The following is a 26,649-nucleotide window of genomic DNA, read 5'->3' on the forward strand; positions in this document are numbered from 1 at the left end:
CTATATGGGAAAAGAATCTAAAAAAGAGTGGATATATGTATTTGTATAACAGATTCACTTTGCTATACACCTGAAACTAACACAACATTGTAAATCAGTTATACCCCAATAAAAATTTTTTTAAAAAGAATGGCAGGGGCTTCCCTGGTGGCACAGTGGTTGAGAATCTGCCTGCCAATGCAGGGACATGGGTTCAGGCCCTGGTCTAGGAAGATCCCACATGCCGCGGAGCAACTAAGCCCATGAGCCACAACTACTGAGCCTGCGCATCTGGAGCCTGTGCTCCGCAACAAGGGAGGCTGCGATAATGAGAGGCCCGTGCGCCGCGATGAAGAGTGGTCCCCGCTTGCCACAACTAGAGAAAGCCCTCGCACAGAAACGAAGACCCAACAAACACAGCAAAAATAAATAAATAAATAAATAAAATTAAAAAAAAAAAGAATGGCAGACATTGATTACAGGCATCTAATACAGCTATAATAGAGTGTTATGGACTGAACATTTGTGTGCCCCCCAAATTCATCTGTTGAAGCCCCAACTCCAACGTGATGCTATTTGGAGGTGGGACCTTTGAGAGGTGATTAGATCATGAGGGTGGGGCCATCATGATTGGATTAGTGTCCTGGTAGGTGGATCTTTCTTTCTCTTTGTGCCATTTAAGGACACAGCAAGAAGGTGGCTGTTTATAAGCCAGGAAGAGAGTCCTCAACAGACACCAAATCTGCTGGCACCTTGATCTTGGACTTCTCAGCCTCCAGAATGGTGAGAAGTAAATGTCTGTCATTTAAACCACCTGATCTATGGTGTTTCATTATAGAAACCAGAGCAGACTAAAACAAGTTGGAATGGAACTAGACCCTATTAAGTGATGACAACGCTGGGCCTTTCCTCTCTGACTTGCTTTGCCTCACTCCCCTAGTTTCATGGTTATCCCCCTGCCCGACTGCCTACTGGGGTTTCCCAAAGTTCATGCCCTCTGTTCTCATCTGCCGACTCCCTAGTTCCTGACCTATTGCTCCCCTCTAATCTCTGGAATCTGGCTTTGACTTGCTTTCCTGTTTGCTCAGAGCATTTCTCATTCTCCACTTCTGGCCTCTCCTGCTGTCTGTTGGTCCTGCCACTGCAAATGATTCTGACACCGCTTCTGAATGATGACTATGCAGTCCTTTGTGATAAAGTATTCTACTATATCTTAAGATAGTAGCTCTGTAAAGTCATATTATAATAAGGCCCTACAGGTAATTGAATCCCCATGGAGGAGGCTGGAGCGTATATGATTCATGCCAAAGCCTGTGTCTCCATGGATCACGTTAAGCTAGCTGTACTGTATCATTTACGAGATATTTTTGCTGACTTGTTATAATAGGCTCCCCAAGCAATCATCCCCCAGAGCATATCTGAATTTTCAATAACTGAGTTAAAATATTACTTTAAAATACTTGTCTCTTGAGTGCTCTTTTACAATAATTGCCATAAATCTGACAAGAAGTTTAGGAGAAGAGAAAGTGGCCACATCAGCAGCTCTGCAATAAAGCCCTCATCTCCCTCCTATGGCTCCTTATTGCCAGGTCTGTAGACATAGCCTTAGCTGCCCTGTGGCTAAATTCTTCAACTGTGAGGTCCTCTAAAAATCCCAGTGACACACCTTATAATGCTGTTGAAAGAAATCACTCAAGAATGTTTGAAAAGCATTTTTGCAAAATAAAACACTGAGTAGTAATCTGGAATGCATGATACCATTCAGAAGGCAAAGAGACGAAGGAGCAATAATCATATTAGGACAAATCGTGTTCTTCTTTCCACCAAGGATCAAATATGATATCTGATATACAATGCAGTAGCGTTCCATTCTGAAGAGTCACAGAGTTGAGCAAGGAGTTAGATTCCTGGGAAGCAAAAACATGGAATGAACCCAACACTGGGGAGATATTCAGCCTCAGGTTCAAACTAGTTGATAAACCATCTCTAGGGGAATTTTATGTGGTCTTCTTCACCCTCCTGCCACAAAAACTGTTCACTGTGAACTTGGGCTTCTGAGCCTCCTCATGTGTCAAGCTTTGCATGTTGCTGTCCAGTGCTCTTGGTGTGGTTCTCTACTTTCACAAGTGCTTTGCAATCTGCAAAACGCTCTCACATCCATTTTTTCCCTCTGAATCTCAGGCAGCTCAGCAGGTAAACAGAAGAGATAAAGTCACAGGACCTCAAAGCACAAGCACAGGGTCCCCCACTTTCATGGGATGTCACAGGGAGTCAGCAATGGTGGATCTGGGTCCCTTCATTCCTACTCCACTACTGTTTCTCCCATGCCTCTCTCATTTCATATTAAGCATGTTCTCTCTTCCAAGAGGTCCAGAAAAGAAACTTTCTTCCCTTGGTTTTCAAGGAGACATGGGCTGTTTTTACTCACTCAGCATCCCTTCTTTTCTTTGGGGGGCTATCCCTTCTCAATTTTTGCTAGTCCTGATGTCATCAAGAGATGGGCTCAGAGTCTCCACAGCTGGGCCAGAGCCTCTCTTGCCACACGGCGTATCTTGAATTGGTAACTTACATTTGAAAACTAAGAGATTACAGGTTTTCCACTATTCATACAAAAGGGAGAGTTGACTGGTTTCTGTCATTGAGATCCCCAAACATCCCTGGTGCTGTCCTTCTGTAGGCTAGGAATTCATATTTTGCTGAAGTTAGCCGGACTACACTGACCTAACCAATTCAACTCCATTAATGCCCTTAGTTAGCTGCCCTGGGGGAGGAAAAAGCCTTGATTTTAAGTCCTAGAAAACAAACAAACTTTAGCTTCTGGGAAACGTGCAAACTCATTTTTCTTGCAGGCAGGAAGATACCTTTTAAGATTTGTCTATGTGTGCAAGCTCAGCCTAGCATCGACAGTCAAAGTTTATGCAGGTCCTACAGCATCAACACAAAAGGCCTCACAAATCTTTCAGGGAGTGGTAACACTTTTCAGACAGTCACTCGTGCAAATAGTCATTAAATATCTTCATTGTGTTGACTAGACAGATCTAAACAGGCTTCTGAGCCTAGATTGACTAGCATCCCAGGAGATCTTAAATAACTACCTTGCCAAGCATTTTCAAAAACACATCCTGCTCTCCGAATTCCATTTGGCTCAAAGGGTTAGCATAGAGCCAGCTTCTCCTCCTTTGCTCTTGGAAATTGTCCCCTTCTTCCCAGTGACTGTCCGAAGCAAAAATGAGAACCCAAGAACACATACGGTTGTTTCCTCCAAACTCAACTCCTCACTGGGGCCATCACCTCTTCCCAGCCCTCCCTTACATCACAGCTTACTTCTAGCAAAGGAGACACTATTCATTATTTATTCTACTGCACACATTTATATTAAAGTTACCTATTCTAGAACATTAGGAGGCTCACTTTCAGCTACCAGTCAGCAGGTGAAAGAAACACCATGAGGAATGAAACAGTTGACACTCCTGTTCCATTTCCATGACTAGTACCCATGACCTTAGCCAGGTTACTTATCTTCTCTGGACTTTAGTTCTGCATTCCCAAGTTGAAGAGATTGGAAAGGATGAATGCTAAGATCCCTTCAACCACTAACATTCTGCACTGCATGTCTACATTCTCCAGAGAGCTGCCACTGTTCTTTGTGATGGCCGTGCCTAGCTAGCCTGTGGAAATGAAAATCAGGCAAAACAAAGCAAGCAAAACATCCCTATCTTGAACTGTAAATTACATGCAATTATTTTGCACAATAACAGAAAAAACAAACATTTTTTATATTAATGGTGCTGAGAAATATTAAGGCATGTGTCAACTGAAAAAAAATGCACAACCTAAAAGTTGAGGTTATACTTTATTCCTCAGACTTGTTAAGGACTTAATCCCTGAAGACAGCCTCTCAGAGAGAGGTAAGGTAGGAGCCAGGATATATAGGAGTTTTTGCAACAAAGACCAGGTAATTGGAACTTCAAAAGGTTACTATTAAAGAAAAAAACAGACATCTCAAGTTAATGAATTTAGAATTTTTCTTTGTATGGGAAGATGCAAGAGTCTGGGCTCACTGAAATCATTCTTTGATATGCACCTTAACTATCTAGGGCCAGTGTCCTGATTTTCTTTATTCTGAATCCTCTCAGGGTATACAGTGGAGAGGGGTAGGAAGTGGGGGTGGCTGCAGCAGCTGATGGCTTAAAGGCCGCAACATCCTTTGTTTACTGATATGGCAGGAAACATTTTTCATCCACATATGCACTGTGTATCTCTGGTAGTTTTATTCATTAGGACTAAGACAAATATTAAAGATAATAATCCAGGGACTTCCCTGGTGGCGCAGTGGTTGAGGGACAAATGTATAATGAAAGAGATTAATAAAGTTGAAAAATATAAAACAAAATTTACCCTGTAAGTTAAAGAATTATCCAAAAATGTTTTAAATTTTTTAAAAAACTAGAAAATATTTTCAACAAATATGACAGACAAATGTTAATATAGTAAATGTTCACAAAGTTCTTTTTAACACATAAAAAAGTAAACATCCCAGTGAAAAATAGAAAAGATACAGGTATGCATAATTTACAAAAGTAGAAACCAAACGGCCTTTGATTTTTTTTTAAATCCACCCTTGGCTCACTAGTAAACAAACAAACAAACCAAACCAAACAAGACAAAAGAAAAATACCTGAGAAAAGTTTTGCTCCCAGTCTAACCATAAATTAACAGATAATTTAAGAAATGTATAGACATTGGTATTAAGGTACACTGTGGTCTAATGTTGGCTGGAGCTTAATTTGACATATTTCTGGACAGCACTTTAAAAATACATAGAAAGCACTTACAAATTTGTACATTCCTTAGGTTCAACAATTCTAATTCTATAATTTACTCTAGGAAAAAGTCATGGATTTGCATAAAACCTTATTTCTAGGGACATTCATGTTTTTACCAGAGAAAGTTTGGTAACAAACTAAATATCTAACAATGGGGAAAACAAAACTTTGCAACTATTAAAAGTGGTGCTGTAATGGCACAAAGGTAGACAAGTAGACCAACAGAACGAAAAATAGAGTCCACAGACTCATGCAGACACAGACACATTATTTACAACAGAGGCATCTGTTCAGTGGGGGAGAGGATCACCTTGTCAATGAATGTTAGAGCAGTTGAATATTTGTATGGAAAAATGAACTTTGACCTCTAGCTCAAGCCATAGACAAAAATTAGTTTCTAGGGGATCTTAGCTCTACATGTAGAGGTAAAACTATCAAGCTTTCAGAAGAAAATGTAGACAAATGGCTTCATGAGCTTGTGGTAGGTAAAACTTTCTTAAGCAGGATACCAAAAGCTTTAACCACGAGAGAAAAAGAGTTGATAAATTGAACGTTATTACAGTTAAAAACTTCTATTCATCAAAAGGCATCACTTCACGAAAATAGCATTTCACAAAAGAGGATACCCAACAGCTGGTAAGCATATGAACGACGCTCAATATCGTTACTCATCAGGTACATACACATTAAAACCATAGTGATACCAGCAAATACCCACTAGAATGGCCAAATTGAAAAGACCAAGAATGCCCACTGTCAATGAGGATATGGAAGAAATGGACTCTCATACACCCCTGGTGGGAGTATCAATTGCTTCAAGCTTGGAAAAATAATTTGGCTACCAAAACTAAACATATACCTACCCAATGATGCATGCCTGGGTACTCAAGAGAAATGAAAACATATGGTCACAAAGAGACTTACACAAGAAAGTTCACAGCCGCTTTATTAATAATAGCTACCCAATGGAAGTAACCCAAGTGTCTGTCAACAGGAGAATGGATAATTATGGTGTATTTATATAGCAAAATACCATGTAGCAACAACAAAAAGAACGAACCATTGATAAGTGGATGAATCTTTTAATAAAACGTTGACTGAAAAGAGGCAGATCCAAAAGAGTACTTTTTACAAAATTATTCCATTTATGCAAAGTTCAAGAAGGAGCAAAAATAATCTACAGTGATAAAAGTCAAAATAAAGGTACCTGAGGGGAAATATTGAAAAGGAAGGGGCCCATGGAAACCTGTGTGCTGATGGAACATTCTACATACTGATTACCATGTAGAAGCTAATAGATGACAAATATGTAAACATTTATTGAGGTGTACGTACGCTTAAAATACATACAGTTTTCTGTATGTAAATTGTATCTTAAAAACTTTTTAAGAGAAGTTGTAAAAGAAGAATGAATGGTATGGGGACTGTGAACAAGTTTTATTCATTAATTTATCCATTCAACAAACATTTATTGGGCATCTACTAAATGCCAATCATTGACCAAGGACACAGAGAATAATAGTGAATAAAATAGAAAATGTCTCTGTCTCAGGCAGCTTACATTCTAGTGTGGAGTTTGTTGAACAATAAATATATGTATGATCTCACTCATATGTGGAATCTTAAAAAGAAAATTGAACTTACAGCTACAGAAAACGATTGGTGGTTGCTAGAGATGGGGGAAGGGGAGCCAATTGGGTGAAGGTGATCAAAAGGTGCAAATTTCCAGTTGTAAGCTAAATAAGTCCTGGGGATTATAATGAACAGCATAGTGACTATAGTTAACAAAACTATATTGTATATTTGAAAGATGCTAAGAGAGTAGATCTTAAAAGTTCTCATCACACACACACAAATGTACCTATGTGTGGTAATGGATGTTAACTAAACACAGTAATCATTTTGCAGTGTATACATACATGTATCAAACCATTATGGTGTACACCCAAAACTAATACAATGTTATGCATCAGTTATATCTCAATAGAAAGATCAAAGTTTGCATAACAAACACGTTGAGTTAAAGTGCTTTACATATCAATAAAAATAGCAAAGAAAGATCTTTGGTACTGAGTGTTAGAATAGTTAACTGAATCTGAAAAAATTTCAATCTGTTCCATTCTCACCTTGTCTTGTACACACCTCATGTGCAGTTAACATTTTTTGAATGAGTGAAAGCATGATTATCACTGTATAAAGTCTATACTTTTGTAGATAATAAAGATAAATCTGTTTTCTGGCAAAATCCAAAAGTTATACAATATATTAGCTACATTACAAAGAAAATTACAAAGAAATGTTTTTTAAAATTGGTAAGTTATAATTATTCAATTATTTGAAATGCTCATTGCATATCTCTTTAAACTTATTTTTAAAAATGAATTAGTCCACAGCAAAAAAAAAAAAAAAAGAGCCCATAGAATTCAGTGCATTATTGTAGTGTGTGTGCACATGTGTGTGTGTATATACCTATTTTGCCAATGAATGTTTCAAATAAGCATAGAATCAAAGACTGGAAAATTTTAACAGTGGTATCTGTTTTGGAGATTACAAGTAATTTTTATTACCTTATCGTTGCTTTTATCATTTTCTACAATGATCATATATTCCTTTCATAATCAGAACAAAAATGTCATTGACAAAACTCTGAATGTAAGCACCTTGGCTCTAGCTGTTTCTCAGCAGAGAGCAAGCCACAGTATGTTCCCTGAGAACTTGTAGCTTCGAAATTTTGACAGCTGTGTAACACTTGGAGCAGCTACATAAGAACCTGAATGAACCTCTTTAAGGCAATTGGTGTGGAAGTTATATTAAGAAAAGAAGGAGGACAAAAAGGCGGCCAGGAAAAACTTTTTAATTGGCGTCGTGAAATGGTTTCTGCAGGGTTTGCTAAGCCAGGATTTTTCATTGAACATGAGGTCAAAGTCGTTAAATCAGAGCCTGGAAAGAATAGGAATTGCAGTGGAGTGTTCGTCCAACCAGCTAAATCATATCCTTGCTTCTGTCATTGACTTGTAGAATAGCCTTAGGAAAATTTATACAACTTGATTTCTCATTTATGAAACAGGAAGAATAATCTCTAGATTAGAGGTCCACTACAGTTTCCCACTTGGCAGTCACAAACCTAAACTGTATTTCTACCCCCAAAAGACCCACAGTGGGGCATGCACCCAGATCCCCAATTGACCACTGTTTATTTCTTGCTTAAATCCTTCCATGTGCCATATTATAGATCACAGAACTCTATGCTAAGGAAAAGTTATTATGTGCAAATATGTTTGAAATGGAATTTAGGTTATTTAGAAATCTGTAATCTGTGGTTAATCTGATCATTTAATATAGAACAATTAAGTGAGAAATTTATCCCAATTAATAAAGGCATTCAGCTATGTGAATCCACTTCACATTGCAAGCCCTTTCTGTCAGAGCAAGTCATGTGTTCTAGAAAAGTATACCAGATAACACTTACATTAATTGTAAGAAATGTATAGACACACATACACATACATATATATATATATATACTGTAATAGTTAATTTTATGTGTCAACTTGAGTAGGTCACAGGAGGCTGAGATATTTGGTCAAACATGATTCTGAGTGTGTCTATGGTGGTGTTTCTGGATAAGATTAACATTTGAATCCATAGACTGAGTAAAGCAGATTGCCTTCCCTAATATGGGTGGATCTCATCCAATCAGTTGAGTGCCTAATAGACCAAAAAAAGGCTGACTGTCCCCCAAGTAAGAAAGAATTCTTCCTGCTTCCTTCAAACTGAGAGATTGGCTTTTTTTCCTTCCTCCAGACTCGAAATGAAACATCTGCTATTCCTAAGTCTCAAGCTTACAGTTTTTGGACTGGACTATACCATCTTCAATCCTGGTTCTTAGACTTTTGGATTTAAGCAAGAACTAAGCCACTGTCTCTCCTGAGTCTCCAGCTTGCTAACTCACTCTGCAGACCTTGGGACTTGCCAGCCTCCATAAATGTGAGGGCCAGTTTCTGTATCTATCTATCTATCTACATCTCTATAGAGAGAGGGGGGAAGGGAGAATCCTGAATAATACAAGGTGAAAGACTTGTGTACTGAAACTACAAAATGTTGCTGAAAAAATTAAAGAAGACACCATTAATTGCAAAGACATCCCATGTTCATGGATTGGAAGACTTAACAGTATTGTCAATACTACCGAATGTGATCTACATTCAATGTAAACCCTCTCAAAATCTTAATGGTGTTTTTTGCAGAAATAGAAAAATCCATCCTAAAATTCATATGAAATTTAAACTGACACTGAATAGCCAAAACAACCATGAAAAAAAAAAAAGTTGGAGAGCTCACATTTTCTGATTTCAGGATTTATGATAAAGCTACAGTAATCAAAACAGTGTGGTTCTCTCATAAAGACAGACTATAAACCAAAGGAATAGAACAAAGAGTCCAGAAACAAACCCTCATATATGAGATCAAGTAATTTCTGATAAGGGTGTCAAAATTATTAAATGGGGAAAGGACCATCTTTTCAACAAATGGTGTTGGGGAAATGGTATATATATGCAAAAACAGAAGTTGAACCCTTACTTTACACCTTATAAAAAAACAACCCAGAATGGGTTAAAGATCTAAATGTAAAACCTAAAACTATACAACTCTTTGAAGAAAATACAGAGGGAGAGACTCATGATATTGGTTTTGGCAATGATTTCACAAACATGACACCAAAAGCATAGACAAGAAAAAATAAATGAATTTGACTTCATCAAAATTAAAACCTTTGGGGGCTTCCCTGGTGGTGCAATGGTTGAGAGTCCGCCTGCCAATGCAGGGGACCCGGGTTCATGCCCCAGTCCGGGAAGATCCCACATGCTGCGGAGCGGCTAGGCCCGTGAGCCATGGCCGCTGAGCCTGCGCGTCCGGAGCCTGTGCTCCGCAACGGGAGAGGCCACAACAGTGAGAGGCCCGCGTACCAAAATAAATAAATAAATAAATAAATAAATAAATAAAGGGCCAAAGGGAGATCAGCTAGGTGGTTTGTGACCACCTAGAGGGGTGGGATAGGGAGGATGGGAGGGAGGGAGATGCAAGAGGGAAGAGATATGGGAACATATATATATGTATAACTGATTCACTTTGTTATAAAGCAGAAACTAACACACCACTGTAAAGCAATTATACTCCAATAAAGATGTTAAAAAAAAAATGGGCAAAAGAGTTGAATGAGAATTTCTCCAAAGAAGATATACAGATTGCCAATAAGATCCTGAAAACATTCTCAACATCTCTAATCACAGGGAAATAGAAATAAAAATCACAATGAGATATTAATTTGTACCCATAAAGATAACTATTATCAAAAAAATAGAACAGAAAATAACAGATGTTGATGAGGATGTCAAGAATTGGAACACATGTGCTCCTGGTAAAAGTGTAAAATGGTACAATCCTTATGGAAAACAGTTTGGTTGTTCCTCAAGACATAAGTATAGATTTACCATGTAATCCAGAAATTTCATTCCTAGCTATACACTGAAAAGAATTCAAAGCAGGGACTTGAACTTGAACAGATTGTACATCCATGTTCATAGCAGCATTTTTCATAATAGCCAAAAGGTGGAAGAAACCCAAGTACCGTTCAGTGGGTAAACAGGTAAATAAAATGTGGTGTGTATACACAATGGAATATTATTCAACCCTTAGAAAATAATGAAATTCTTACACATGCTACAACATGAATGAACCTTGAAGACATTATGTTAAGTGAAATAAGCCTCTCACAAAAGGACAAATACTTTATAATTACTCTTATGTGAGGTACCTAGAGTTGTCAAATTCATAGAGACAGAAAGTAAAATAGTGATTGCCAGTGCCTGGGGGAAGCGGAGAATAGGGCATTATTACTATTTTTTTTTTTTTGCGGTACACGGGCCTCTCACCGCCGCGGCCTCTCCTGTTGCGGAGCACAGACAGGCTCCGGACGCGCAGGCCCAGCGGCCGCGGCTCACGGGCCCAGCCGCTCCGCGGCATGTGGGATCCTCCCGGACCAGGGCACGAACCCGTGTCCCCTGCATTGGCAGGCGGACTCTCAACCACTGCGCCACCAGGGAAGCCCGGGCATTATTTATCGTGTGTGTAATTTCAGTTTGGGAAGATGATAAAAGTTCTGGAGGTGGATAGTGGTGATGATTGCATAATTATGTGAATATACTTGATGCCACTGAATTGAATACTTAAAAACAACTAAAATGTTAAATTTTATGATTTGTTTATTTGTCCACAATAAAAACTAATCTTGGAACAATTGCAAAAATTTTGTTAGGGGAAACTTCTGTGAGAGAGAATGGGGAGGGAACTAGAGGGATTTGAGGATCCATCAGACCAGGAAGCAAGTCTGACTCTAAGGAAAGGAGAAAGGGAAGGAAGATTGAATGAAAGCATCCTAGACCTCGGTTCAGTTTAAAGAGGTTTTGACAAGTCCCGCAGCCAATATCCACCATCACAGGAGTCCTCATTTTCTCCCAGAAACGGGCATGCTTTAGTGTCATCAGCATACGGGGTATTGGCTATCTAAGGAAGCAGCCCTAGGAAGTGTCAGTGGGTTTCAGCATGCAGCCACTGAGGCCCTTCATCGATTACACTCTATAGTCGGAGGTCAGCAAGACATACTATCATGACCACCACAAAGGCTTTGCATGATCTGCCACCACCATTGCCTCTTGACTCCTTAGCCTCCTTCCCTTTGCATCATATGCTCCAGCCACACTGGCCTTGCCAATCCTTGGAGACACTGGGCATGTTTCTGCTGGAGAACTTGTGCACATGTTACTGTGCCTAAATGCTCGTCTCCTGAGTTTACATGTGGTTTGCTTCTTCACTTCCTTCAGATCTTTACCCAAACATCACTTTCCCAGTGAAGCCTGCCCTGGCCACACTATCGAAAATTTCAACACCCCTTCACCATCCGTCATACACATACACAGACTTTCTGTCTCTCCTCTCTGCTTTTTTTCTTAGCATTTGTCACTATAAAACATAATATACTCATTTATTTATATTGTTTGTTTCCTATCTCTCCTACTAGAATGTAAATTTCACGTCAACAGGAGCAGTGACTTGATTGGTTATTGTTGTTTATTCAGCAAGTAGAATAGTGCATAGAATATTAAGCCTTCAATAAGTATAATACAACACTGAACACACAGAAGAAAAAAATTGAAAATATTAATACATTTATTGCAGATGTGCAAATGAGTCACTACAAGAAATCCAGAAGGACATCTTCTTGGCAACATTTTGTTTGCAGTTAGTCCAAACTTCCATGTGTACTTGGAAGGAAGAGACTTCATGAAAAATCTATAATTCAAACATTTCTCAAGTTCAGAAAGGTTTTTCATGACAAAAACCAAGGAAGCTTTTAAAGAGAACAATGATAAGACAAAAGGGTCATGGTCAAGGGGCCCCCAGACCAGCATGAGTGACTCCTTTTGGTTAAGAATGGGATAATTTGTTCATCAAAAAAGTTACTGAAAGCAATTGATTTAAACACATTGAACTTATTTTTTAAATACTCATAGTTCTTAATGATAAAAAGGAGAAAAAGAGAAAGTTAAACAGGGTAACATCAAAAACAAAAACCTGACCCTTGAGACACAAGTAGGAAAACTAGGGCATAGACTTCTTATTGCAAAGATCAGCAAATAAAATACATGGATTCATCACTTATCCTAATTTCAGGATAACCAAATTCCTTTAGTTGATAAGGAAACATCTTTCTTTTCAAAAACCCACCAAGCTAATGTATGAGGAAATATAATAATTTTTTAAATCATCATTTTGCAACCCCTAGTGAAATATTTGATTCAGTCAAACATCATCAGTGGGTGAAACAGATTAGAGGAGAATACTTCAAGAGAAGAGGAAAATAGATTAAGCCAATGGGACAAAATCACAATAATTATTTCATATACATAATGGATGTATGTGGCTTATTATTCTCTGCATTTTGCATGTGTTTGAAAATTTCATAAAATCATTAAAGAGAATGGTTTACCCTAATTAATTCTAAGGAATGAGAGTTTACTGTAAGTTACAATTAAATCTTCCACTTAACCAACTTATGCTGCAATATCCCAAAATATTAATTCATTTAAGTAGAGGAAAAAATATAGCGTTATAATATTTAACCTTAAAATATATATTTGGAAAGTATGATATCCATTAATTCAATCTAAATTTTATTGGAACCTTACTATTAATCAATTATAGTTCTAGATGCTAGGAATGTAGTGATGAACAAGTCCCTTTTCTCTTGGAGTCTATGTATTAGTAAGACTGAGAGAGACAAATACATGAAAATACAAATCACATAGTAATAAGTACCTTGAAGAAGGTAAAGTAAGGAAAGAAGATAGAGGGACTGAAGGACAGCAGAAATGGAGGATAGTTGAGATAAGGTGGACGGGAAAGAAATTTGTAAAGCGATACTTGAGCTTAAATCAAAATGGTGTTAGGAGCATACCTTACCTAGATCTAGGCAGTGAAGCTGGTTGGGATGGGGGAAGAGTAAGTGTAAAATCCCTGAATCGTAAAAGAACTAGATGTATAAGAAGGACACTATAATTAAAGAGAAGGAAGTGTGGAGAAGAGGGGTAGGGAACAAAGCATGTGGAGCCTTGTGAGCCATGGTAAGGAATTTAGATTTTATTCTGAATATGATGAAAAACTATTGAAGAATATGAAGCAGAAGAATGATGTAGTTTGATTTTTTTTTTTTTTTTTTTTGCGGTACGTGGGCCTCTCACTGTTGTGGCCTCTCCCGTTGCGGAGCACAGGCTCCGGACGCGCAGGCTTAGCAGCCATGGCTCACGGGCCCAGCCGCTCCGCGGCACGTGGGATCCTCCCGGACCGGGGCACGAACCCGCGTCCCGTGCATTGGCAGGCGGACTCCCAACCACTGCGCCACCAGGGAAGCCCTGATTTAATTTTTAAAATATATACCTTGATAGATTTAGAATTTGTACATCTGAGTTCATAGCAAGATTGGCCTAAAACTTTCTTTTCTCCTTTTCTCCTTGACAGGTTTTGGTGTCAAAGTTGTATTAGTGTAATAAAATAAAGAAGAGAACATTCCTTCAGTTTTTATTCTCCAGAACATTTTTTATAAGACTAGAATTATCTGCTCCATGAGTAATTTATAAATATTGCCTATAAAACTACCTGATCCTGATATTACTTTATACACAGACTTATGTTCAATTTATTTAGTAGCTATATAATCTCCTTATGTTTCCCAGTCGCTTCGTTGAATTTGGTAAGTCATATTGTTCTAAGAATGTACATTTTTTCAGTTTTAAAATATATTTACATAGCCTTACATTTCTAAGATGGAGTAAAAGGGACTAGATTTACCTCCAGACTGAAACAACTGTTGGGAAAATATATAAAACAAGGTTTTGAACACATTTGGACATCAGGCAACAAAGAACAGTGACCCCTGAGAGACGAGAGACAAAGAAGATGAGCACTGTAACTGACTAGTTTATGCCCTTGGAAGAATTTCCAGGCTGCAGCACAGGGTGGGGAATCCCGGACAGACCTTGGAATACTCCCAGAAGTTAGAAGGTAGGAGCCAGAGTCCAAGGTGGCTAGAGTTCATGGGCAGAGTACCAGAGAGGAGGGGACAGTCACAGGGGAACCCCAGCAGAGTAAAAATCAGCATAAACTCACATAAACATGTGAGAAAACTACCCAAGGCTGAGGACAGAATGGCCTCAATGGATTAAAGGGAACAGTACACAGAGCTCACTTGAGGCTCAAGATAGCGCTTGTTCCTAAGATCCAGTCAGGAAAACCTCATAATTCATGGGGCTCTAAGTAGAACACTTGGAAAAATCTTGCTTCCACAGTGGAAGATAACTAGCTCCAGATTAAACACCGCTCTGGTCCTGCCTAATAAATCTTAAAAGCAAGAACCAAAGAATCAAGCTGTGTCCTTGTAACTTAACTGTGTACCAGAACAAAGCTCAAGAATTTTTATAGGAATACAAATATATCCAGCATGAAATGAGGTAAAATCACAATGTTTGCTTTCCTATCAAAATTTACTAAGGAGGCAAAGAAACAGGAAAATATGACCCATGTTGAGGAGGAGAATCAATCAACTAAACCCACACAGAATTGATACAAATGTTAGAATTAGCAGACAAGGACAGGAGAACAGCCATTATAATAGTTTTCCATATGTTCAAAAAATTAGAGGAAAGAATGCACACGTTAAGTAGAGACGCAGAAGACAATAAAAAAGATCTAAATCGGGCTTCCCTGGTGGCGCAGTGGTTGAGAATCTGCCTGCTAATGCAGGGGACATGGGTTCGAGCCCTGGTCTGGGAGGATCCCACATGCCACGGAGCGGTTGGGCCCGTGAGCCACAACTACTGAGCCTGTGCTCCGCAACAAGAGAGGCCGCGACAGTGAGAGGCCCGCGCATGCGATGAAGAGTCGCCCCCACTTGCCACAACTAGAGAAAGCCCTCACACAGAAACGAAGACCCAACACAGCAAAAATAAATTAAAAAAAAAAAAAGATCTAAATCAATGGAGCCGTAAAATGGTATTTCGTGAAGGTCAATAAAAGTGATAAACCTCAACTGCAGTGATTTTCATCTGGGGGTGATCTAGCCCTCTGAGGGATACTTGGCAATGTCTGGGAGATATTACACAACAAAAACTCTGGGGAAACAGTGTCTGAATTTGAAGTATTAAGATTCTGATGGTGGGTAATTTCAGGTATTCAGGAGAACGGGGGTGGAGGATTGAAGTTCATTTCTAGAAGGTTCTGCTCTGCCTTTGAGCCCCATCCCCACAATATACCATTTAGGCTAGTGGTCTTCAGAAATTTTTTAAATGGACTCCATGAAAGAATTTTAAAGAACTATGTACCCCCTTGTTCATTTCTAAGTTGATATCTAAATTTTCCATCATAAATTTAAATACTTGTAGAGGTTATGATTTCTGACTTACTGTAAATTTTGACATTTTAAACTAAAACCATTACATCATTCTTAAATGTATCTGGTGGGCTCCAAATACCCTAAATATTTGATGCCCACCAGCATCCATTTAAAAATATGTGAACAAGGGGCTTCCCTGGTGGCGCAATGGTTGAGAGTCCGCCTGCTGATGCAGGGGACACGGGTTCATGCCCCGGTCCGGGAAGATCCCACATGCCGCGGAGCAGCTGGGCCCGTGAGCCATGGCCGCTGAGCCTGCGTGTCCGGAGCCTGTGCTCCGCAACGGGAGAGGCCACAGCAGTGAGAGGCCCGTGTACTGCAAAAAAAAAAAAAAAAAAAAAAAATGTGAACAAGCTCTTCTTTCACAGGAAAAAAAAAAAAAAAAGGAGAGATAATAGAGCTATGCAGCTGCCAGCATGCGTTATCCTACAAGAGAAGGGAAGAACACTCCCTAAGGCAAGGTTATCTCTGCCTCAGTTCCAGAGAGCAGATCACTTCCTCTATTTCAGCAGGCCAGGCTGTCCCTGCCTGTGGCCCTGTGCGTGGGACTGTTGCCCAAAGCCACTGGGGCAATGTTGCCACGCCCAGTGAGCTGGGAATGTGGAACCAAGAGGGCAGAGCATGAAGCCAAAGAGTATTATTCTTTGAGCTTTATAAAGTCTTACAGAATTTGCTCTGCTAGGTTTTGGACTTCCTTGGGACATGTGGCTCCCTTTTCCTTGCTGATTTTTCCCTTTGGGAATGGGAATGTTTATCCTATGCCTGTCCCACTATTGCTTTCCAGAAGCAGATAACTCGTCTGGTTTCACAGATTCATAGGTGGAATTTTGTTTCAGTGTGAATCTTATGTTGAATCTCCCTGACACTGATTTAGATGATATTTGCATGAGAATTGTGACTAAAGAGTTGATGCTGGAATGAGTTGAGACTTTTGGGATGTCAGTATAGGAGGGAATGTATTTCACATGTGAGAAGGACATACATTTGGGGGGCCAGAGGGCAGAAGGTTACAGGGTGAATTGTATCTCTCTCAAAATTCATATGTTGGCACTCTAACTCCCAGTACCTAAGGGTGTGACGGTATTTGGAGACAGGGCCTTTAAAGAGGTGACTAAGTTACAATAAGGCCGATAGAGTGGGTCCTGATCCAATCTGACTGGTGTCCTTGTAAGAATAGGAATTTGTACACACAGAGGCACCAGAGGGGGTGGTGTGTATACAGACAAAAGGCTATGTGAAGACACAGTAAAAGGAGGACAATCTGCAACTCAAGGAGAGAGGTCTCAGAAGAAACCAACCTGCCAACACTCTATATAAAAGCATGTTAATCCTCCCCAAAATTGATCCATGAGCTTAATGCAATTCCAACTTTTGGGAAAGCTGAAAAGCTGATTCTAAAATAGAATTTAACTCTAAACAATTAAGAAAATCCAAGAATTCTTGAAGAACAACAACATTTGATAACATACTGTTGGACTTATTATAAAGCCACATAAAATAAGCCTGTGGTATTGGTAAAAGAAAGGCATATAGACTGATGGAACAGAAGAGAGAACCCAGAAACAGACCAACATATACATGGATCCTTGGTTTATGACAGAGATGGCATTTCAGAGCAGTGGGGGAAAGATGGTGTTTCTAATAGATGGTGCTGTGTCAATTTGACATCCATAGACCTGGCTTTTACTAAATCTATCTCTACTTGTTATAGGTCTATTCAGATTTTCTATTTCCTCTTGGGTTAGTTTCAGTAGTTTGTGTCTTTCTGGGAATTTTCCTTTCATTTAGGTTAATTTGTCATGATACTTTTGTTCACAGAATTCCTTTATATTCTTTTTTATTCCTGTAAGGAACAACACTTCTTTTATTTCTGCAATTAGTAATTTGAGTCTTTTCTCTTTTTTTCTTGCTCAGGACAGCTAAAAGATCGTCAACTTTGTTGTTCTTTTTTAAAAAACAACTTTTGTTTCATTGACTTTATTGCTTTTCTATTCTCTATTTCATTTATTTCCATTCTAATTTATAGTATTTCCTTTCATGTACCTATTCTGAATTTAGTTTTCAAAATTTAACACATTTGGGCTTCCCTGGTGGTGCAGTGGTTGAGAGTCTGCCTGCCGATGCAGGGGATATGGGTTTGTGCCTCGGTCTGGGAAGATCCCACATGCCGCGGAGCGGCTGGGCCCATGAGCCATGGCCGCTGAGCCTGTGCGTCCGGAGCCTGTGCTCCACAACAGGAGAGGCCACAACAGTGAGAGGCCCGTGTACCGCAAAAAAAAAAAAAAAAAATTTAACAAATTTTAGCAATGTTTCTTAGTTTTCAGTGCACAAGTCTTTTACATCCTTTGTTAAGTTTATTCCAATATTTTGCCTTTTTTGATGCTATAGTAAATGGCATTGGTTTTTTAAATTTCCTTTTTAGGTTGGTCTTGTTAGTTTACAGAAATGCAACTGACTTTGTGTGTTGATTTTTTTATCCTGAAACTTTGTAGAAAATGTTTATTAATTGTAACAGGTTTTTTGTGGAATTTTCAGAGTTTTCTACACATATGATCATGTCACCTGCAAACAGAAATAATTTTGCTTCTTTTCCAATTTGAATGCTTTCTATTACTTGTTCTTGTCTAATTACTCTTGCTAGAGCTTTCAGTACTGTGTTTAATGGTAGTGGTGAGTGAGAATTTTTGCCTTGTTCTTGATATTAGCGGAAAGCTTTTAGTCTTTCACTGTTGAGTATCATGTTATCTGTGGGCTTTGTATTATGTTGAGGTAGTTTCCTTCCATTCGTAGTTTGATGAGCATTTTTATCGTGTTAAATTTTGTCAGATTCTCTTTCTGCAGCAATTGAGATGATCGTGTGGTTTTTGTCTTTCATTCTGTTTTATCAATCAGTTACATTGATTGATTTTTGTGTGTTGAACCATCCTTGAATTTCAGGTGTAAATCCTACTTGATCATGGTGTGTGATCTTTTTAATGCACTGTTGAATTCAGTTTGCTAATGTTTTGTTGAGAATTTTTCCATCTATATTTATTATAGATATTAGCCTCTAGTTTTCTTTTCTTGTAGTATCTTTGTCTGGCTTTGGTATCAGAATAGTAACTGGCTTCATAAAATGAGTTTGGAAATGTTCCCCCTCTTTAATTCTTTGGAAGAGTTTGAGAAGAATTGGTATTAATTCTCTACGTATTTGGTAGAATACTTCTCCAGTGAAATCATTATGTCCTGGGCTTTTCTTTATTGAGAAGTTTTTGACTATTACTTCAGAAACAACCAGTTAAACAAGGAGACTGTTAAACTGAGGTATCTAATACCTTAGGAGCCTGAATAAGCAAACCAAAATCTAAGTTTGTATATGCCTCAAGATTAAGAAATTGAAACCTAAGGGCAACCAAATCACAAACAGCCAGCCATGCTTTTCCAAATAAGGCAAACACTGAAGCTATAGCCAGTCAACTAATTTCCTTGCCTTTCTTCTGCCTTTTCTCTATAAAAGTCTTTCCTTAGCTTTCCTAAATAAGACCCAACACAGCCAAATAAATTAAAAAAAAAAAGGACACAGGAGCAACTTGAAGAAAGTGGATGCGATGATCATCAGGATAAAAAGACTAAAATATTTTTAATGATCCATAAATAAGAAAGTTTATCTCTCTGAAAAAAATACACTAATTTAGGAAAGACTTTGAAAAACATTTTATATATTCTTCAATATGTCAGCCTGTTTTCTGAATTCTAACATAATTATTTTCACCCTAATCTAAACTGCAGTTTAAATACGTGAGTTCATAATGATTCTTTAAGAATTTGGCTACCTTTGAAGGATGGTAGGGTGTCAATTCCAGATTTTTAACACTGGTTTTTCTGAAAAACAAAACAAAGCAAAACAAAAAGAATTAGGCGTTTCTCATTACTTTCTTATAGAAGTTGTACTGGATATTTTTCCTGCGTGCATCTCCATGAGTATTTTTACAAATCCCTCTGTCCTTTGCATTTCTTATAAACTGGCACTGTGAACTACAGGCTTGATCGTATTCAGGTTTGAAATTTTGAGTCAGATTACTTCATAATAGGAAACTCTACGTAGACCAAGGCCCAGTTCCTTCAACAAATACAATGCACAAGTAGTTATAATGATAGAGGCGAAATCTTTCCATTAAAAGTGGCTTAAGTGACATTTTTTAGAAACAGCAACACTAAACTTTATTGTTTAGGGATACACAATTGGGTGGCAAAACTGTAAAGCAAAGCATGGAAATGATTTTTATGTTACCTGGATACAGGTAAGCCTCTGTCTTCCCTCCGGAAGGATGGGGCATGTGGTGGGTTCTGGGCGGTTGGTCAAGGTTTATCCCTTGACTTGGGTGGTAGTTACAAGAATTTGCCTTATAATAATTCTGTATTGTGGACAATTTTGTTTGATGTGGTTTATGTATCTGTGCTATATTTTAAAATAAAAATTTAAAAAAGAAGTCAGGATAGTGATTAATTTTGGAGAGGAGGGTTTAAAGAGGGCATGAAAGTTTTGAGGACATGGTGACATTCTCGTTATGGGTCTAAGTGGTGGTTATTTGGGTTTGTGTAAAAATGTGTCAAAATAAACATACACGATTTCTTCACTCTTCTGTATGTATATTTTACTTAAGTAGATATTTTTTAAAAGATATTTTAAAAACTAAAATGAAAAGAATCACGAGAAACCCTTCCTTAGACACTGCTTAATTTACCCTTCATTTTTTATTTTAGGAAATGTTGCCTTTTAGAGTCATCTGTGTCATGGGAGAAATACATAATTTCATACTTGATTTAGAAGGAGTCCAGATGCTATTACATTGTTTACTTGGCGCTGTGCGGAAGTGTTGCTTAAAGACAGCCTTTCAGTGCCAGAAATTTCTTTGCAATATATCATATTAAACACCAATGATTTGTGTTTTAAATTTTGGCTAATGCTTTTCATACCATTTGATTTCTTACCGTAAACTGTGAGAGCTATCTGCAGGGAATCTAGGCCTTTCCTGTTTCTCATTTCCTTCATTTTGGGAGATAACATCACGGTATAGAAAGAGAGGACCCAGTTACTTCCAAATCCATAGATTCATCGGGGCTGGGAAATGTCAAATCAGCACCTGAATAAATAAAACACGAGCCCATTAGTGCGAACTTTCGTGACCTGTCAGCATCATTAGGCTTTGCTGTGCACAGGGATCCAGATGGTATAAGGCCTTCAATAACGATGGCATCTCTCGAGAGAGCCCAGCAAATCCAGGCATTGCTTTTTGAATAAGCATTCCGATGTTTACTTTCCAGGCAGGGACCTCACTTAGCTTTCAGGTTGCTGTAATTCAAACCCTGACCTCCTAGGAGTCTTTCCACCCTGCTGCGAATGGATGCACCCAGCTAGATTCTGTAGTGGAACTCAAATCCACCGACCTAACACACATCATGACCCCACAGTCAGAGAACCTTCACCAGGCCTTATCCCTGATATTGGTACTCTTAAAGGTAATCTCTGCCAGGACCCCTTTGTTTGAGAGGATCAACTCCTTAAATTTACCATGTAAGCTTGGGGCTGTGAACATTAATGTTTAAAAATGTAAAGTTTCAAAACAAAAAAAAATATTTCTTAAACAAACAAACAAAAAAAAAAAGAAAAATAATTTTTAAAAAGAAATAAAAGAATGTAATTTTTACAGGCATGGATGGACCTAGACCCAGATTCAAATCCCATCCTTGCCACTTACTACCTGTGTAACCTTGAGCAACTTATTGAACTGTTCCAGGCCTCAGTTTATTCATCTGTAAATGGGAAACATGTCATCACCTATCACACAGATGGGAATTAAATGGTATTGTTACATATAAAACACTCAGAACCGTGATTACAGTAAGCACTCTGTTTGTTATTATTATTATCATTAGCTGTGTGAGCTTTGCACAAGTAACTTACCCTCTCTGTGCTTTAGTTTCCTTATCTAGAAAATGGAAATATTAAAAATAAGACCTACCTTATAAGGTTATTATAATAGTGTAGTCCCCTTCTAGTCCCTTTCAGTCTCTTCTGTGCAATACACAAACTCTGAGCAGGATGAAAGAAAATCATAATTTTAATAGCCCTTGAATTCATTTTTTTTAGTTGTCATGTTTTAACTTACCTTTTTTTTTTTTTTTTTTTTTTTTTTTGTGGTACACGGGCCTCTCACTGTTGTGGCCTCTCCCGTTGCGGAGCACAGGTTCCGGACGCGCAGGCTCAGCGGCCACGGCTCACGGGCCCAGCCGCTCTGCGGCATGTGGGATCTTCCCGAACCGGGGCACGAACCCGTGTCCCCTGCATCGGCAGGCGGACTCTCAACCACTGTGCCACCAGGGAAGCCCTAACTTATCTTTTTTCTTCCAGTTTTATTGCGATATAATTGACATACAGCACTGTAGAAGTTTAAGGTATACAGTATAACAATTTGACTTACATACATCATGAAATGATTATGGCAATAAATTTAGTGAACATCATATCATATAGATGCAAAATTAAAGAAATAGAAAAAAATTTTTTCTTGTGATGAGAACTCTTAAGATTTGCTCTCTTTATACCTTTCCTATACAACATACAGCAGAGTTCATTATATTTCTCATGTTCTACATTACAGTCCTAGTACATCCCTTGAATTCCTTTTAAAGGAGACCTGTCTTCCTTTAGCGGAATTCTTTAATAATATCACTTGGGTGGAAAGTGAGACTGTCAGGGCATTAATAATAGGCAAGGGGGCACAAGAAAAGCTAAACCACTTGGGAATAGGAATGAATAGAAATGCTGAAGTGCAGACAGAGCCAGGTAAAGAGAAAAGCAGAAGGGAGGTTGAGAAATGCAATGAAATGGCTGAGGGTCTTTAGAGAACCAGAAGGTCTACTATTATCATTTTATTTTTGTTACATAAACGCCACCCATCTTCCAAAAGCAAGCAGTCTATTACCACCAACAAAAGCTTTGTGTAAGTGTGCATGCGTTCATGTGTGTGTGTATTAGTCATGGAAACGTGCTCAGTTCCACGTTTGTGAGTGGTGTAGGAGGGAGACTTCGTGCCTGAGTGTGGCCGAGACAGACTAGTTGTTCACAAGCATCCTTCATCTATTCAAGACATCTTTCCAAACAGGACTTCTGAGTTCTAGCTGAGGATATGGATATACCCAGGTATATATATATATATATATATACCCAGTTGAAGTCTGCATTTCCTGTTCTCTTGCAGCCAGGTGTGGACACGTGAAAAGTTCTAGCCAATAAGACTGGAGAGAGATAGTGAGCACTACCTCCTGGTCTAGATGATTACACCCCCAGCACACCATGGAAAAGACTGCATTGACGCCAGGTCCTGGGTTTTGACACAGATGCAATGACTTGTTTAGACATCGGGCTGCCTCCCTCGAGGAGGAGCTGAGTGTGCCCTGCACCAGCAGGAAGCAGGTTGTAAACGTGATGCAGACTTCAAGTGGCCAGACTCTCTGGTGTCAATTTCACTACAAAACTAGGTTTCAGAGAGAACAGCGACAAGAGAGCTATTCTCAGAGACCAGAACCAGGGTCTGGCCTAAACGTTACTCCATTGCCAGGGCAGGGAGCCTTCACATCTTGTCCTGCAGAAACTGATAAACGCTATGGACCACTGGGTGCTGGGTTTCCAATTCTTTTCTCTTTTCCAAATAAGGATTTTTATAGCAGCTGTCCTTGTCCTAGTCTGCCATTTCGTACTGCGTCTCTGGGAGGGACCACAGACAATGTGGGTTTTGTTTTGTACGTGTTGGGAAAGGCTGTCTCGTGCACGCAGTCTTTGGGCCCCAACTCTGCTGCCTGAGAATGGGCCTTGGGCCTGAAACGCTTCCTACCAAGAGATAAAGGGCCCACACAGCCTGTGCCGGGCTTATCGCCCCGTGTGGGAATATCTTTCCTTGTTCTATGCTCAATGAGTACTCTTTTGTCTCCGCTTAAAGCGTGTGTGTCAAATGGCAGCTGGCCAACCCCACAGCTATGTCTGTCCTCTGCAGGGAAAGGACAAGATTCCTTCCACTGCAGCACCAAAAGAGTACGTATAGGCCAACTGCCCTGCGTCACTGCCAGGAACAAGCCGCTGGCCAGGGAACACTAAGGCACACAGTTGAAGCTCATCCTACTCTGTCTCCTTTCTGTGTAAGTAAAGCTTTCTTTCATCCAGTGCTGTCTTCCTTGGCCGCTTTGATACAAGATGCAATGGGAAGACGTTTGGACTTCTATTCCTGCTGGTTGGCATAGTGGTGACCTTTGCTATGCTTGCTTCAGTTGGAGTCCTCCCCTGGGATTGGTAACTGGTGCATGGTACTCCGCTCCACAGTCAGTCATCAGATCATGAGAAGCTATATCTAAACTTGATGGAGGAGGATGCATAACAACTTGATATCCTAGCTATTAAACTGGATGAGGCCTCTCACTTGAGGCGGTGTGAGTACGTTCTCCGCATTGGAAGAGAGGAGAGCATTAACGTTTAGGGATCCAGAAGGACCAGCAGTGCCAGAGATCTAACCATAGCCATATCCATGCCCCCCTTCTTATTTTAATTTTAATTTTTATTTATTTTTTATTTTTTATTTTTTATTTTTTTGCGGTATGCGGGCCTCTCACTGTTGTGGCCTCTCCCGTTGCGGAGCACAGGCTCCGGATGCGCAGGCCCAGCGGCCATGGCTCACGGGCCCAGCCGCTCCGCGGCATATGGGATCCTCCCAGACCGGGGCACGAACCCGTATCCCCTGCATCGGCAGGCGGACTCTCAACCACTGCGCCACCAGGGAGGCCCTTATTTTAATTTTTATCGGAGTATAGTTGATATATAATGTTGTGTTAGTTTCAGGAGTATAGCAAAGTGAATCAGTTATACCTAGACATATATCCGCTCTTTTTCAGATTCTGTTCTCATATAGGTCATTACAAAGTATTGAGTAGAGTTCCCTGTGCTATACAGTAGGTCCTTATTAGTTATCTGTTTTATATACAGTAGTGTGTATATGTCAACCCCAAACTCCCAATTTATCCCTGCCCTCCCCTTCTACATAAGTTTGTTTTCTACATCTGTGACTCTGTTTCTGCTTTGTAAACAAGTTCATGTGTACCATTTTTTTAGATTCCACATATAAGTGATATCATATTATATTTGTCTTTGTCTGATGTACTTCACTCAGTATGACAATCTCTAGGTCCATCCATGTTGCTGCAAATGGCATTATTTTGTTCTTTTTATGGCTGAGTAATATTCCATTGTGTGTGTGTGTGTGTGTGTGTGTGTGTGTGTGTGTGTGTGTATATATATACCATATCTTCTTTATCCATTCCTCTGTCAATGGACATTTAGGTTGTTTCCATGTCCTGGCTATTGTAAATAGTGCTGCAATGAATATTGGGGTGCATGTATCTTCTTGAATTATGGTTTTCTCCAGATATATGCCCAGGAGTGGGACTGCTGGATCATATGGTAACTCTATTTTTAGTTTTCTAAGGAACCTCCATGATGTTTTCCATAGTGGCTGTACCAATTTACATTCCCATCAACAGTGCAAGAGGGTTCCCTTTTCTCCACACCTTCTCCAGCATTTATTGTTTGTAGATTTTTTGATCATGGCCATTCTGACTGGTTTGAGGTGATACCTCATTATAGTTTTGATTTTCATTTCTCTGATAATTAGGGATGTTGTACATCTTTTCATGTGCCTATTGACCATCTGTATGTCTTCTTTGGAGAAATGTCTATTTAGATCTTCTGCCCATTTTTTGATTGGGTTGTTTGTTTTTTTGATATTGAACTGCATGAGCTGTTTATCTATTTTGGAGATTAATCCCTTGTCAGTCACTTCGTTTGCAAATATTTTCTCCCATTCTGTAGGTTGTCTTTTCGTTTTGTTTATGGTTTCCTTTGCTGTGCAAAAGCTTTTAAGTTTAATTAGGTCCCATTTCTTTATTTTTGTTTTTATTTACATCCATGCCTCCCTTCTTCCATAATGACAGCCATTACTGGACTCATGTCAGCCACCAAAAGCTACACTTCTCAGCCTCCCTTGCAGCAAAGGGGGTCCATGAGATGTGAGCAGGATTGATACGTGCCACTTCCAGATCATTCTTCAGAAGAGTTAGGTATGCACTTCCATGGCTGTTCTTGCCCCCTTCCCAAGAATGCTTGGATGATGATAAGAACTTCAGACACTGACCAGACCTAGACTCTGTATCTGTAGACAAGTGCTTCTCTATCTGTGGTGGAGGACAATCTCTCATGGAAGAATACTTTTGAAATATACTATAAAATTAACTCTCTAGAAAACATGAAATGAATAAAAAACGGAGACAATTTCCAAATGTTTTACTATTTGACTCCATAATATTGATAACAAAATTATATTTCAAAAAATGTAATAATAAACAACACAGACATGTTATAAAACTAGGCACATTAAACATAACAAAAGACATGCAACACTTCTTCACTGAAAAGAATAGAATATTGCTCTAAGAAATTAAAGAAGACCTAAATAAATGATGCAATATAATATGTTTTTGGATTGGAAAACCCAGTATTATTAATTCTCCCCATGTTGATTTATAGATTCAATGCAATTCTGATCAAAATTCCTGCAGGCACTTTGGGTGAAATTGACAAGCTAATTGTAAAATTTGTAATGGAAATTCCTATGGACCTAGAACAGCAAAAGTCATTTTTAAAAAGAGTGAAGTTGGGGCTTCCCTGGTGGCGCAGTGTCTGAGAGTCCGCCTGCCGATGCAGGGGACATGGGTTCGTGCCCCGGTCCGGGAGTATCCCACATGCCGCGGAGCGGC

At 39.2% G+C, this 26,649-nt stretch overlaps 1 pseudogene; it reads left to right on the plus strand.

Moving 5' to 3' along the window:
* The window catches only part of LOC132491706 (mediator of RNA polymerase II transcription subunit 25-like), a 57,730-nt pseudogene that overhangs the window by 28,918 nt on the left and 2,163 nt on the right, over positions 1–26,649 (plus strand).

The sequence above is a fragment of the Mesoplodon densirostris genome, chromosome 6, assembly GCF_025265405.1.
Source record: "Mesoplodon densirostris isolate mMesDen1 chromosome 6, mMesDen1 primary haplotype, whole genome shotgun sequence".
Lineage (NCBI taxonomy): Eukaryota > Metazoa > Chordata > Mammalia > Artiodactyla > Ziphiidae > Mesoplodon > Mesoplodon densirostris.